The sequence below is a fragment of the Gavialis gangeticus genome, unplaced genomic scaffold (assembly GCF_001723915.1).
Source record: "Gavialis gangeticus isolate Ggan-Ray unplaced genomic scaffold, GavGan_comp1, whole genome shotgun sequence".
Taxonomy (NCBI): Eukaryota; Metazoa; Chordata; order Crocodylia; family Gavialidae; genus Gavialis; species Gavialis gangeticus.
In genome coordinates, this window is record NW_017728958.1 from 921,241 (window position 1) to 932,862 (window position 11,622).

The window sequence follows — 11,622 nt, forward strand, 5'->3', positions numbered from 1 at the left end:
TTGAGCCCATGATTATCCAAAACCAACTTTGCTGGACATGTCATGTTGTTCACATGCCTGACTCCCACCTTCCAAAGACAATCTTTTTCTCCCAGCTGAAAAAAGCAGCGGAGGGCAAAGAAAGCACTTCAAAGACACCCTGAAGGCAAACGTAAAGAGGTGCAACATCGACATCAACACTTGGGAGTCCCTCGCTGAGGACCGACCAAAATGGAGGAAGGCTTTTTGGGTGGGATCTCAGCACTTTGAAACAGCTCGTCGACAGGCAGAAGAGGAAAAGAGGAAGAGGCGAAAAGAGCATCAGAACATCCAATGCAGCAACGCAGTGCCCACCGCCTGGAAACACCTGCCCTCCCCGCGACAAGACATGTGGATCTAGAATTGGGCTATGGAGCCACCTGCATGCTCACTATTGAGATCCTCGGAAGACAGTCTTACTCGTTCGCAAGTGATCGACCATCACCCCCATATACACACTCAGCCTCTCTTTGGGAGCAACGATCGGCACTACCACTTCTCCAGAAGAGGCCCCTGGCAATGCAGAAGGACCCACACTCTCAGGCAGCTCCACATGGTGCAGTGAATGCAAGGAGCGGGACTCTCTGGTGTGGACCCCCCTCTCCAACCCATTGCTAATGGGCAGGTATAGTGGTGCAGGTCCCCCAAACTACCCGTTGCAGAGCCCCAAATCCTAGACTGCCAGGTATGAGTGAAGCCTCCCCAGGAGGATGCCAGCTATAGACTTTGCTCTGTAGTTAATAGTGTTTTAAAGTTAGATGTAATGTTTTCTTTTGTTTTGTTTTATTCTCTCTAATAAATTTGGGTTTTCATGTTTATACTGCTTGTGAGAAAGGGACACTCCAGCAAATGTAGCGTTCCCAGATTTTCCAGGTGGGGGTTCAAGCTGTGGGTATAATTTAAGCGGTACCCCAAAATTTGAACCCGGCCCTTTTTGCTGCCAACCAGTGCCCCAGCAGAAGGGTTACACGTGCAAGTTCCCATATACGCGCTCCATGAGATGGGGTGGTGGCAGTGGTTTCTCAGAAAGCAAAATATTTCAGGGTTTGGATTTGCTGTGGCCCCATATCTTGTGCAGTTATTTGTAAAGTGCAAATCAGGTGGGATGGGATGGGGAGTGGGGGGAACACGACACTTTTGTGGGGTGCATGCAGACAAATGTGCACATGCATTACCCCAGGGACAAATAGCAACAGCGCGTAGTTGTGCTGCTGCTACTTGTCCCCAGGGAACAGCCATGCACATGTGTTGTGGTGCGGCAAGTTGCCCTGGGTGGGATAGCGGAGGCTGGGGCCAGCACCTGGGCTGACCCCAGCAGCTTTACCTGGGGTCCTGGGGGCCTCCTGGGGCTCCAGCTGGTGATCCAGGTGTGCAGAGCCTGGCTGGCAGCTGAAGCATGGCTCTGGCCAGCCAGGCTCTGGTTTTGGGCAGCCACGTGCACTGCCCTGCTTTTTTTTGCTGCAGGTTTTTTTGACACCAGGATCTCCCAGTCTCCAAAAAACCCACCGTGCTGCTAATTAGCAACACAGTGAATGCCTGCATATGTGGTTTGTGGCACCACAGACAGGTCTGCAATGCTGAAAATCGCACATGTACACTCATCTGGACTCACCCATACATCCCCAGGGCCCACTTTGGAGTTTGGGACTTGAATTGCCCAGTCCATTTGATCAGCCTGGACTTGCCTCTGCTTGGCAAAACAGAGCTGGAAGCTGTAAAGGCAAGAGGAAGGCCTTTATTTCCCCGCTTCAAGTTTCTGCCAAGGGAAAGAAATAGCAGGATGAGGCTTAGGAGCAGCAAGCAAGACCCTTCTTTTTAGGAAGAAATAACAGGTCTCAATGGAGAGCCCTTGGAAAGGACAAGCAGAGCCAAGGTGGGGCACCAAAATGGTGTTGTGTGCCTTGCACTGCTCAGATAGCACTGCCCATGGGACAGTGCTGATGGGTGTCGGTGAGAGGAAACCCATACATTTTAGTTGGAATAAAAAATTAAAATAAAAAATGTATATAGGGGAAGAATCTCACTGTGTAATGAAGCAGTGCCTAGCACTTCTTCAAAAAGTGGGGGCTGGATGCAATGATCTTGTAAGGTCTCTTCCAGCCCCTAACATCTATGAAACTATGAAAAACACCCCCGGTAGGTTTTCCTGTTATCTTGTTGGAAGCACACCTTCACCTGAATGAACTGGTGTGGCTTTGAATTCACTGGGTGTAAATGGGAGCAGATTCTGACCCTGGGTAGGGAGGGCGTTAGGAAGGGCCAAAGCTTCAGCTAGCAAAGCTGACGGAGCTGAAGTCAACCGCATCGCTCTACATCAGCTGAGGACTTGACCCCAATGATTTTCCTCCTTTCCTAAATCGAGCACAGCCGGTAGGATGGATGAAGACTTCCTCCCTCATTTTGATCCAGTTTTTACATGCAAAGGAGGAAATATTCGCACCAGCCCAGGGCCTCGACTGGTATAAACCCAAGGAGTCCCATTGCCTTCCCTGCAGTGATGCTGATTTCCGCCAGCTGAGAAATGGGCCCCTTTTTATTTATTTTTTCTTTACTGTTGTTAAAGATACAATTAATTGGCTGTCAAATTAGGAGGCAATTTTCCAATATTTTAAGAGTTTAAAATGAAATGTGTCTTAGCCCAGTCACACACCGCTAATCTCTCCAGTGATTTATGTGCCCTTTAAAGCTTTAATTCTCTTTCTCCCTCTCTCATGAACCTTCCTCGGTACTAAATTGACAGCTTAAATTAGTGTTTAGACATGGCTTTTATAATGTCAGCTTTTGTTTTGTCTCAGTCATCTCTTGAAATTCCTTCCTTTGTCTCTCCAGTGACTCATAGCAATAAATGACTTCTTCCTTCCTTTGTTCTTAATCAGGGAAGAATGGAATGAGCCATGTAATATTTGTAAAAGAGCAGCCTTAATTAGTTCTCAGCTGTAGCTGGAAAGGCTTCCCTTGTGTCTTTAGCATATTCATGCAGAAAGCGATGCTTTCACAAGAGCCCTTATCGTGGCCTGAGAAACTTTTGCTGCAAGCACGTGTCCTAAAATGTAAAGGTGCTCCTGAGATGAAGGACCTGATTCTGCTGTCTGAGATGCTGATGTAGATCAGGGGTGACCCCACCAGCATCACCAGGTCAGATCATTGAGCCCTTTGTTTCCTTCGGCAAGGAAGAAAACGGATATATGTAATTTCAGGGCATTTATTTTAAGGTTGGGGCAGGGGTGGTGTTGGTCACGTAAAGGAATAAAGTCCCAGAGCCAAAGGCCGGAGTCTCCTCATACATACACTGACTTTACACCGCGGCTCTGACGCTGCGAGCTCCAGTGAAGCTGTGCCACGGAAGGGCTGCCCAAAAGTCTCTTCTGTCTGAACAATTTTTCTCCCTCTGTTACTCAGTTTCCTAAAATGGAAAACCGTGAGATGTGTATGTGTGTAGCTGTGGTCCCAACCCTATGGCCCACCTAGTAGTGTAGCTAGGACCAGGAGTAATGCGGCTTCAATCAGGAGGGCAGCGTTAGCCGTCTTAGCACAGCGCTGCAGGCAAGCTAATGCTGCCTGCTGAAAGGGCAGAGCTAATTAGCATGGGCACAGTAACAAGGTGGCTCATTTGGGAAATGATGTGCCTAGAGCTATGTGGAGTCCCAGCAGGATGCTCCTTGATGCTGTAGGAGTATTTTAGGGAGGGGGGTATAGAGGGAGTTGGTCAACCTCCCTATATCCGCCCTTGTGGCCCACCTTTGCCACCTCTGCCGTGCCCGTTGTCCTGAGTTAAGTGCTCCACCCAACAGTTAGTTAGCAGCTAGCAACAAGGGGTCCTGGTATCAATAGTGTATTCCACATCAGGATATACCCTCCTATTCAGCCAGCCCTTTAAGGATCCATGCAGTGTCACATCATGTGGTAGTCATGGATCAAGGAAGCAGAATAAGGAAGGCCAGGCTAAGGCAAGACTTGCTTTCATTTGTTTCTTGAGTAATGACTGGGTACATTTTTGCTCTTATTGTTGAAGATGATATATAAGCAATGGCAAGAAAGGGGGTGAAATCATGGCACTATCTATTGGATGAAATAACAGCCATCTCTTCTGCCTATTCGGAAATGGACATAAAAGGAGAAAATTTTAGGGCAACTCTTTTGTACGGTTTTCTCTGCTCTCTCCCCATGAAGCCTTGGAGGTGGAAAGAATGATCCTGCGCTGTTTCATGAAATGACTTGAATGCAGCAGTGACGGGGCCCTATCAGAAGTTACATAGAGAATACAGGAGATGTTTCATGGCTCTCCAACCAAGGCCATTCCCACTTGGACATTGTACCCTGAAGTGTGGACATCCCCTTTGCACGTCAATCGGTCCTGAGCAGAGGACACTCCTCAGATCTGAGGTGTAGATTGGGTGGGTGCTGTTGAAGAGGTGGGGTGGGATTTTTTAAAAGCACTCAGGTGATTTAACCCTTCTCTGTCAAAGGTCATTGGAGTTTTGCTATTGAGGACCATGGGTCCAGCTGGGCTAATGCTTAGTGCTTCTGATAATGCAACTTTCTATCCTAGATGGGCAAGCTGGCCAGTTTTAAAGGTGTAATGATGTGAAGTCATTATATTACTGAAGAGGTCTTGGACGCACCGGCTTGTGCATGTGACAGACATGGCATCTAGAGCAGCGTTTCTCAACCCATGGGACGTGACCTAAAAGTGGGTCGCAAGAATATATGAAAGGGTCACGAACTAACTTTAAAAAATGGATTCTCCTTTAAAGGAGAAAAACATGGTATAATTTGTTCACCTGTCCACACCCTTAATCGCCTTTTCAGTAACTATATTCTCCATACATTTTGAAGGGCTGGTAAGTATGCAATTAGCAGAACAAAGCATCTCAATGCTCTATTATTTTCTTTTTTTTACAACTGGGAGTTAGCACGTCTCCATTACATCTAATAAGGATTCTTTTTTCCTGCCAAGCCTCAGTTTACTGAACTTCATTACCATTTGCCCTTGCCCACAACACTATAAACACTTCAGCAACGGGGAATCACGCTTTCCTTTTCTGTAGGGTTGTATGGGCCAAGCATAACTGGGCACGGGAGTTGTTAAGACCTTGTCAGCGCTATCAGTATATGAACTTTACATTACAACAATAACAGAGACATTTTCCAAAAGCCCTTGTTAAAACAGCCCAAGGGCTCTTGAGGCAGGCATCCAAGTCTAAAGGATTTAGGTGCATCAGCCTCTTGGAAACTGAATGGCACCTGGGGTTGTTAACTTTTTTGCAAGTTAGATGATATTGTAAGGGCCTCCTACTCCACTCCTAGTTACAGCCTTGCTGACATCGAAGTCAACGTTAACCTTGGCTCTGATGCAGAGAATATTGAATTCAAGGGTCAATAAATCTTAATATGGATCCAACTGGAAGTCCACTTTGCTTACTTTGTAGTGGCATGACTCTTTATATAATGCACAAACGCCTCACGCAATTTTTGCGCTGGGCCATTTTGATGTACGTTCCTTTTTTTTCCCCCCCCGCACGCATTTCAAATCCTGGATTTTCCCAGCCCCCCGCTTTTCATGCTGAAGCTTTCTGTCGCATGCAGCTTCACATTATTTATTACCCTACACAAAGCTTCTTGTGATGGTTATAGCAGAGATCCATGTGAAGTGACTGCCTCCTTGTGTACTTAATCGGTCATATCGCCACGTACTGCGTGCAGAAGTGACCCGCGGTGATGTGCAGCACATGAGATTTTCAGATGCTCTGGATGTGGAGCCCTGCTACGGGACCACAGCATCTATTATGCAGGCATTTGCCCTGTGCTTAGGTACTGAGAAGAATTACTAGTGCTCTGCACATTAGACTTTGTTGACATCCTCTGGTACCTACAGGCTTTTAATGAGCGTGTAGCGAGCTGCCTGAGTCAGAAATAGTACATGGCAGGGTGTGTCCCGCTGCCGTAATGAGGCATGTACGTGCCTGGGGCACTGAGGCAGAGTGCCAAAGGATGTCATTCTTGCTTTTCTAAAATGTATTTTCAACTAAATAAAATGCACAACTTTTTTCCCCTTCTGCTTTGAAGGAAAAAAAAATATCAGATTTCCATCTCTGTGGTGGAAAGGGTGGCTTGCCGCCAATCCAGTACGGGGGCAGGCAGTACTTGCAAGGAGTCATTGAAGCGTAGATGAACAGGGCTAGGAGGGACCACAGGAGGTCATCCAGTGGGCTGGGGTCTAGTCCAACTTTCTGCACAAGGCAAGATCAGCTCTGGTTGAACCAAACTGGACAACGTCGTATGAGAGAGTTGCAGACAAGCTTACCGCTGCTGAGGACTTTCCAGAATTTATTCCATTCATTTTGAACCCTGAACATGCTTCTTTCCATTCGTTTAACCCGTGGTGACCGATTACAAATGTACCACAGGGCTGGGGCTCTGTGGCTGCCTTTCCGTGGACGGGGCGCTGTGATCTCTTTGGACCAGCTTGAGAAAGGACTCAGTCTCCGCTGTCCAAGTAGTCAATGCTACTGGATGGATGAAGCACTCAGTGGAGCCTGAAGGCAATATTCTTTGCTTGGCTATGACGTGCTGGGCAAACTTGCTCAAATAACCTGATTCTTTGCCCCTGTGACTAATTGACTAGTGAGTGGGGACAATTTTTCCCAGTGGCTGTTGTAGGTAGGGTCAAGAGGCTCCAATGTCACTGGAGCTTGCAGGTGTTTTGCCAGCAAGCATAAAATGAACGTGGTCAACCTGGGTTGCCTCAGAGTCCTCGGGTTTGCACTTCCACTCTGAAACAGTGGTAACTGTGGAAAGCCCTCAGGGCTGACAAGTCTGCATGCAGCTGCTCTTGTATGACATTGTTCAGGTTGCTTTAGGCAGACCCAACCCTGCCTTGTGCAGAAGGCCGGATGAGACTCTGTTGACTGGGTCACCTCCTGAGGTCCCTCCTAGCCCCATTTGCCTGTGGTTTTATGATTCCTTTCAACTGCTGCCTGCCCCCATACTCTGACAGGAAGGACCTGCCGGGCCATGCTCTGGACGTGGTGGCTTCAGGGGAGCCCCGACTCTCCATTCTGCACTTCTTGTTCCTGGCAATTTTGAAGAGTGGGTTGGACAGACGCGTGGCTGGGATGATCCTGCTGAACATGACCTTGTGAGATCCCTTCTAACCTTGTTTTCCACCAATCCTATGATCAGTCCTAAAGGTTAAATTTTAGGTGCAAAGCCATGATGGAAGAATAATGACCTTGATCAACAAAGCTGCCTGCTCCGTGCATCTTCCAAATGTGTAATGACTCTAACCCCAGGGCCCAGACCATGTGTGATCAGAGCTGTGCTGGTAGCTACCTCCTAGTGCAGGGGCGGGTGATTATTTTGGGTGCTTACTGAGTTTCAGCAAGCCATCAAGGCAGGCAGCCCAGGGCAGATTAATATTAATTTTCCAAAATTTTTAGGGGCCCTGCAGGCTAGATAGAATGGCCTGGCAGGCCACACCTGGCCCCTGGGCCGCATTTTGCCCACCCCTGTCCTAGTAAAAGGCAGGGCAAGAGACTAACTGGTTCAGAGAGGTGGAAGCTTGTGCGAGCTCATGCCTCTGAACAAGTTAGCCTCTAAGGTGACTAACACAGCTAATGAGCTCTCTGTAGGTGCTAGTGAAGTTAGTGGCACATCTAATCACTAACGTGCCACACAAACTTGCTGATCTTCTCTCGCCGCAGGAAACCTGGGCTTGGACAGATGAGTGTGGAAGATTGGACTTACGTGATCCTTGAGGTCCCTTCCAGCTCTCAGATTAATCAAGCACAGATTAAAGGGCTTAGTACAAGGGGAACAGGATGAAACTCCACATCCTGTTGTTAAACACACAGTCGGATCCAGATGATCTAATGGTCCCTTTTGGGGACAAAAGTGTCTATCGGTGCCATCCCCTGAGGCTGGCTTCCAAGTGGGCAAGGGGGGTTGGATCTCTCTGCGAATGTGGCTTGGTTTATTTTTATCAGACTGTGCTTTTCCCCTTGTGTCTATGTGGAAGGAGTTGGTGACTAACCCTGTATTGCTTTTTGGTGGAAACAGCATTAAGCCCACGTCTCCCAGGAAAAGCATCGACGCGGGCTATTTTGAAACGTGCTAGTCATACTTAACTTTCGGCAGAACAAGCCATGTCACTCGATTACCATAGGAATAATCATTTGGGTCGACCCTACTTCATCAGCAGAACTCACTCTTGCAAAAAGCCTATCCTGTTACTAGTCTTTGAAGCTCAGAGCTGCTTTAGTGACCAGCAGTTTTATTAAGAGCGCAGCCTGAACATAAATGCCTGAAACATCCAAACGAAGCTCTTTTAGTGTCACCCATCCGAATATATCTTGCCTTGCTTGGACCAAAAGAAACATGCAAGAAGTCCCCAAAGTCTCAGTGTTGTTGGGGATGCATGAATGAAACGTAAGTGGAAACTCAGGCAAAGTTCGGATGCTTTTTCTTCTTAGAAAGGCTTTTTATAATGATTGAGTAGTTGAGGGCTTTCTTTTTGTTGGCCATTCAGCTGAAGCATGGCTGACCCCTGTTCTGCTCAAGCAGAGCACAGACATCCTGGGGAGGCAGCATCTCTCCCCGGCTGTACGGAGGGAGGTGAGAGTCTGATTTAATTCCCTGTGTTCCCCGGCTGTACGGAGGGAGGTGAGAGTCTGATTTAATTCCCTGTGTGCTGCATTGATTTGCAAGATATGCAGCCTAATGTCTCCCAATGGGGAGTGTCCTGTACACGAACAGCAATCCACCCCAATGAGTTTTCAGCAGGTTTGGAAACTTGGCACTGGACTCCCTTGCCCAGGAAGCACTTTTTGGTATTTCATGGGTAGTTTTTAGTAGTCTTGGAAATGCACAGGTGATGGGGATGGGTCTTTGGGGCACAAGTCTCTGCTGCACCTTACATCTGTAGGAGCTTCAGGAGGAGGCAGAAGGAACGTAGAGAGATGAGAATCCCCTTGCCTGGGTCTGAGCCACCTTAAAAGGCTTAAAAAGGGGGAGGACAGGATTGGTCCTTCCTGAGCTCATTTCCCAGCTCCCTCTGCTCCCACCTAGCTCAGGAAGGTGAGCCCCCCACCATGGCCATGCTCCAGCATACCCAGAGGGAAAGGGCTTGAAGGTGGCTGCGGCAGGCTACCCTCCACCCCAACAGCTTCACCTCTGCATTTCCAGGCTTGGCATGGGCCAACGGGAGCCAGTGTCCTCAATAGTGTCCCTCCCCAAGAGCACCCCAGCACGAAGCATTGTGTCCCCACCATTGCCTGCCGAGGGCTTTGATTTCAGAGCGCTGCCTTGCAAAAGTGTGGTGCCCACAGCTTGCAGGTGCCCTGTTAGAGACTCTGCACTGACGGGTTGGCCTTCCCTGCACATTTGGTCCGTGATAACCCAAGTTGTCTAACCACAGCAAGGCTCCTAGGCTCGGTATTGAGATTCCCGACTTAAACAAAGCAGCATGAATGCTGTTCCTGCGGGGAAGTCATTTATTCCTGTGGTTTATTTACAGAAGGCAACATGCAACGGGGAGATGGCTATCTCCCCATTGTTCCCAGATCAGTCCTCTGGTTGGCGAGCCCAAGACATAGAAAAGGCAGCTTAAGAAACCACCTTTAATTATTCATGTGCTGTTGAGGGGAGCTGGAGCTCTCTGGATAGGGTAAATAAATAGACCAGCTTTGAACTGCGAGTCGAGCCTGCCTTCTCTTTGTTCTTTGTTTGCCTAGCCTGGTGTTTTATCTGACACGATAATTTGTTTTTGGCGATGCACTCGACTAAATTAATTGCGATTTAGAACAATATACATTTCCTTTTGCAACTACTTTCACCACCGGCTCGATCTTATCTACGTCATTAGTTAGCCTGGCTGTTCCCTGTTTCCCTGCCATGCCTCTCGCTGAGGATATTTTTGAACTGGTGGTTTTTAACCACATTGTGCTACTTGTGACAGTGTCCAGGCCATTTGCCCTTGCGTCCCTCGTGCTCGCAAAGAGGTAACTTTCTTTTTTGAGAGAGATGAGGTAGGTTTCTTAAGTATTTCCATAGAGCCCCGTCTATTGATGCTCTTTGAAAGCAGCGTGGCAATGGAAAGGGCCCTTTCCATCTCTGTGGAAATGCAGGTCCCCCAAATGTCCCTTCTCCAAGTCAGTAAAGCCGTGTCTCACGGGCCAGACCTCTTTCAGCATTTAAAGAGGCTGGGGTTAGGCATGAGCTGTGGAAGCTTTCTCTTCTAGAAACATCGGGCCTCCCATTACCCATGAGGTTGCTTGAGTACCGTACACATCATCCTTTTCAGATGGCCAGGGTTATCCCGTGTGTCAGACAGGCGTTTAGGTTGCCGCAGGTGCTATGGGCTCTAGTGCCCAGGCTGTCCCGATAAGGGCTGACATGGGGCTTAAATGACGGGGGATTTGCAAGACCTGGCAGATAACATCTCCTAAATGCCACAAGACCTTCTCCAGGCCCCATGGGGGGACGGCAGGATAATGGCAAGCGGTTTGGGGTACAGCTGGGGGGCGGGGGTGACTCAGGCCTGGCTGATATTTAGGGGAGGGAGAGGAAGGGACCTGAATCAAGCAGCCCAGCCTGGGTTAATTGCCTAGGCAATTATCTACGGTGAGAAGCTGTCAATGGCCTTGAGTCTGTGTCCCAGCTACCAGCTTCCTGATTGGCCGCTGGGAGCACCGCCTACCCACTTAGCCCCTGCTGTGGCAGCAGGCTCCCAGGCCAGCCAGCTCTTCTGACCCGGGTCTGCTTGGTAAGCCTCCTTCCCCCGGTGCTCTCTGCCTTTCCTGGGTCCTGACCCTGGGTTCAGCTTCCTCCTGGACTGCAGAATTGGATCGGCTTCCTCACCCGGCTTGGCTCTTTTCTCTGAATCCAGCCTGTGCATTGTCCCTTCGACTTCATAAATTGGCATCTGATTCCCGGATCCTGACTCTGGCCTGCGTTGTGGACTCTGCCTCTGGATTTCCCTCCAGATCTGGTCTTTTGCATCCCGAATTCTGACCCAGCCCTATCACCCGCTTTCCCTCGGTGGCCTAACCATTAGGCTGGACTGCCCATGACCTCATGGGCTCAAGCTTTGTGTCCCATCCGCGTCGTTGCCAGCAGCCTGCCTTCAGCAACGGGGCACATTCATGGCAGCTCTTCTTGTCCCCGTGCTGGCTGATGCGGGCTCACCCCCTCGGCCTGGCTGCCATCAGAAGGCATTTCCCATGCAATGGAAATTCTGGTCAGCTTCTCTTTGATGTGGACCGTCAGCGGTCGCTTGCATGGATTTCACCCTCCGCAGGGATTACTGAGTGGCCTTGTCGTCCCTGTGTTTTACAGCAGCTCAGAGCGAAAGGTTGCAATGGTCTCCACTGAATTAAAAATCTGCAGTTTCCACCCAAATACTTTTTAAGGCTAAAAAGAGAACTCAGCTCATGCCACACCTCTGGTCTGGCAAGTTCGGCACCCTCCTCTCCCCCCTGGAAACGGGGCTTCTCTGAAGCCCTGGGGAAAGCAACTAATGGCAAACTCTGCAATGCCCCTCCCTGTTCCTGCCATAAAAACGTGTTGCTGAGCATTGGGAAAGGAACGCCTGGCCCCATGCTGAAT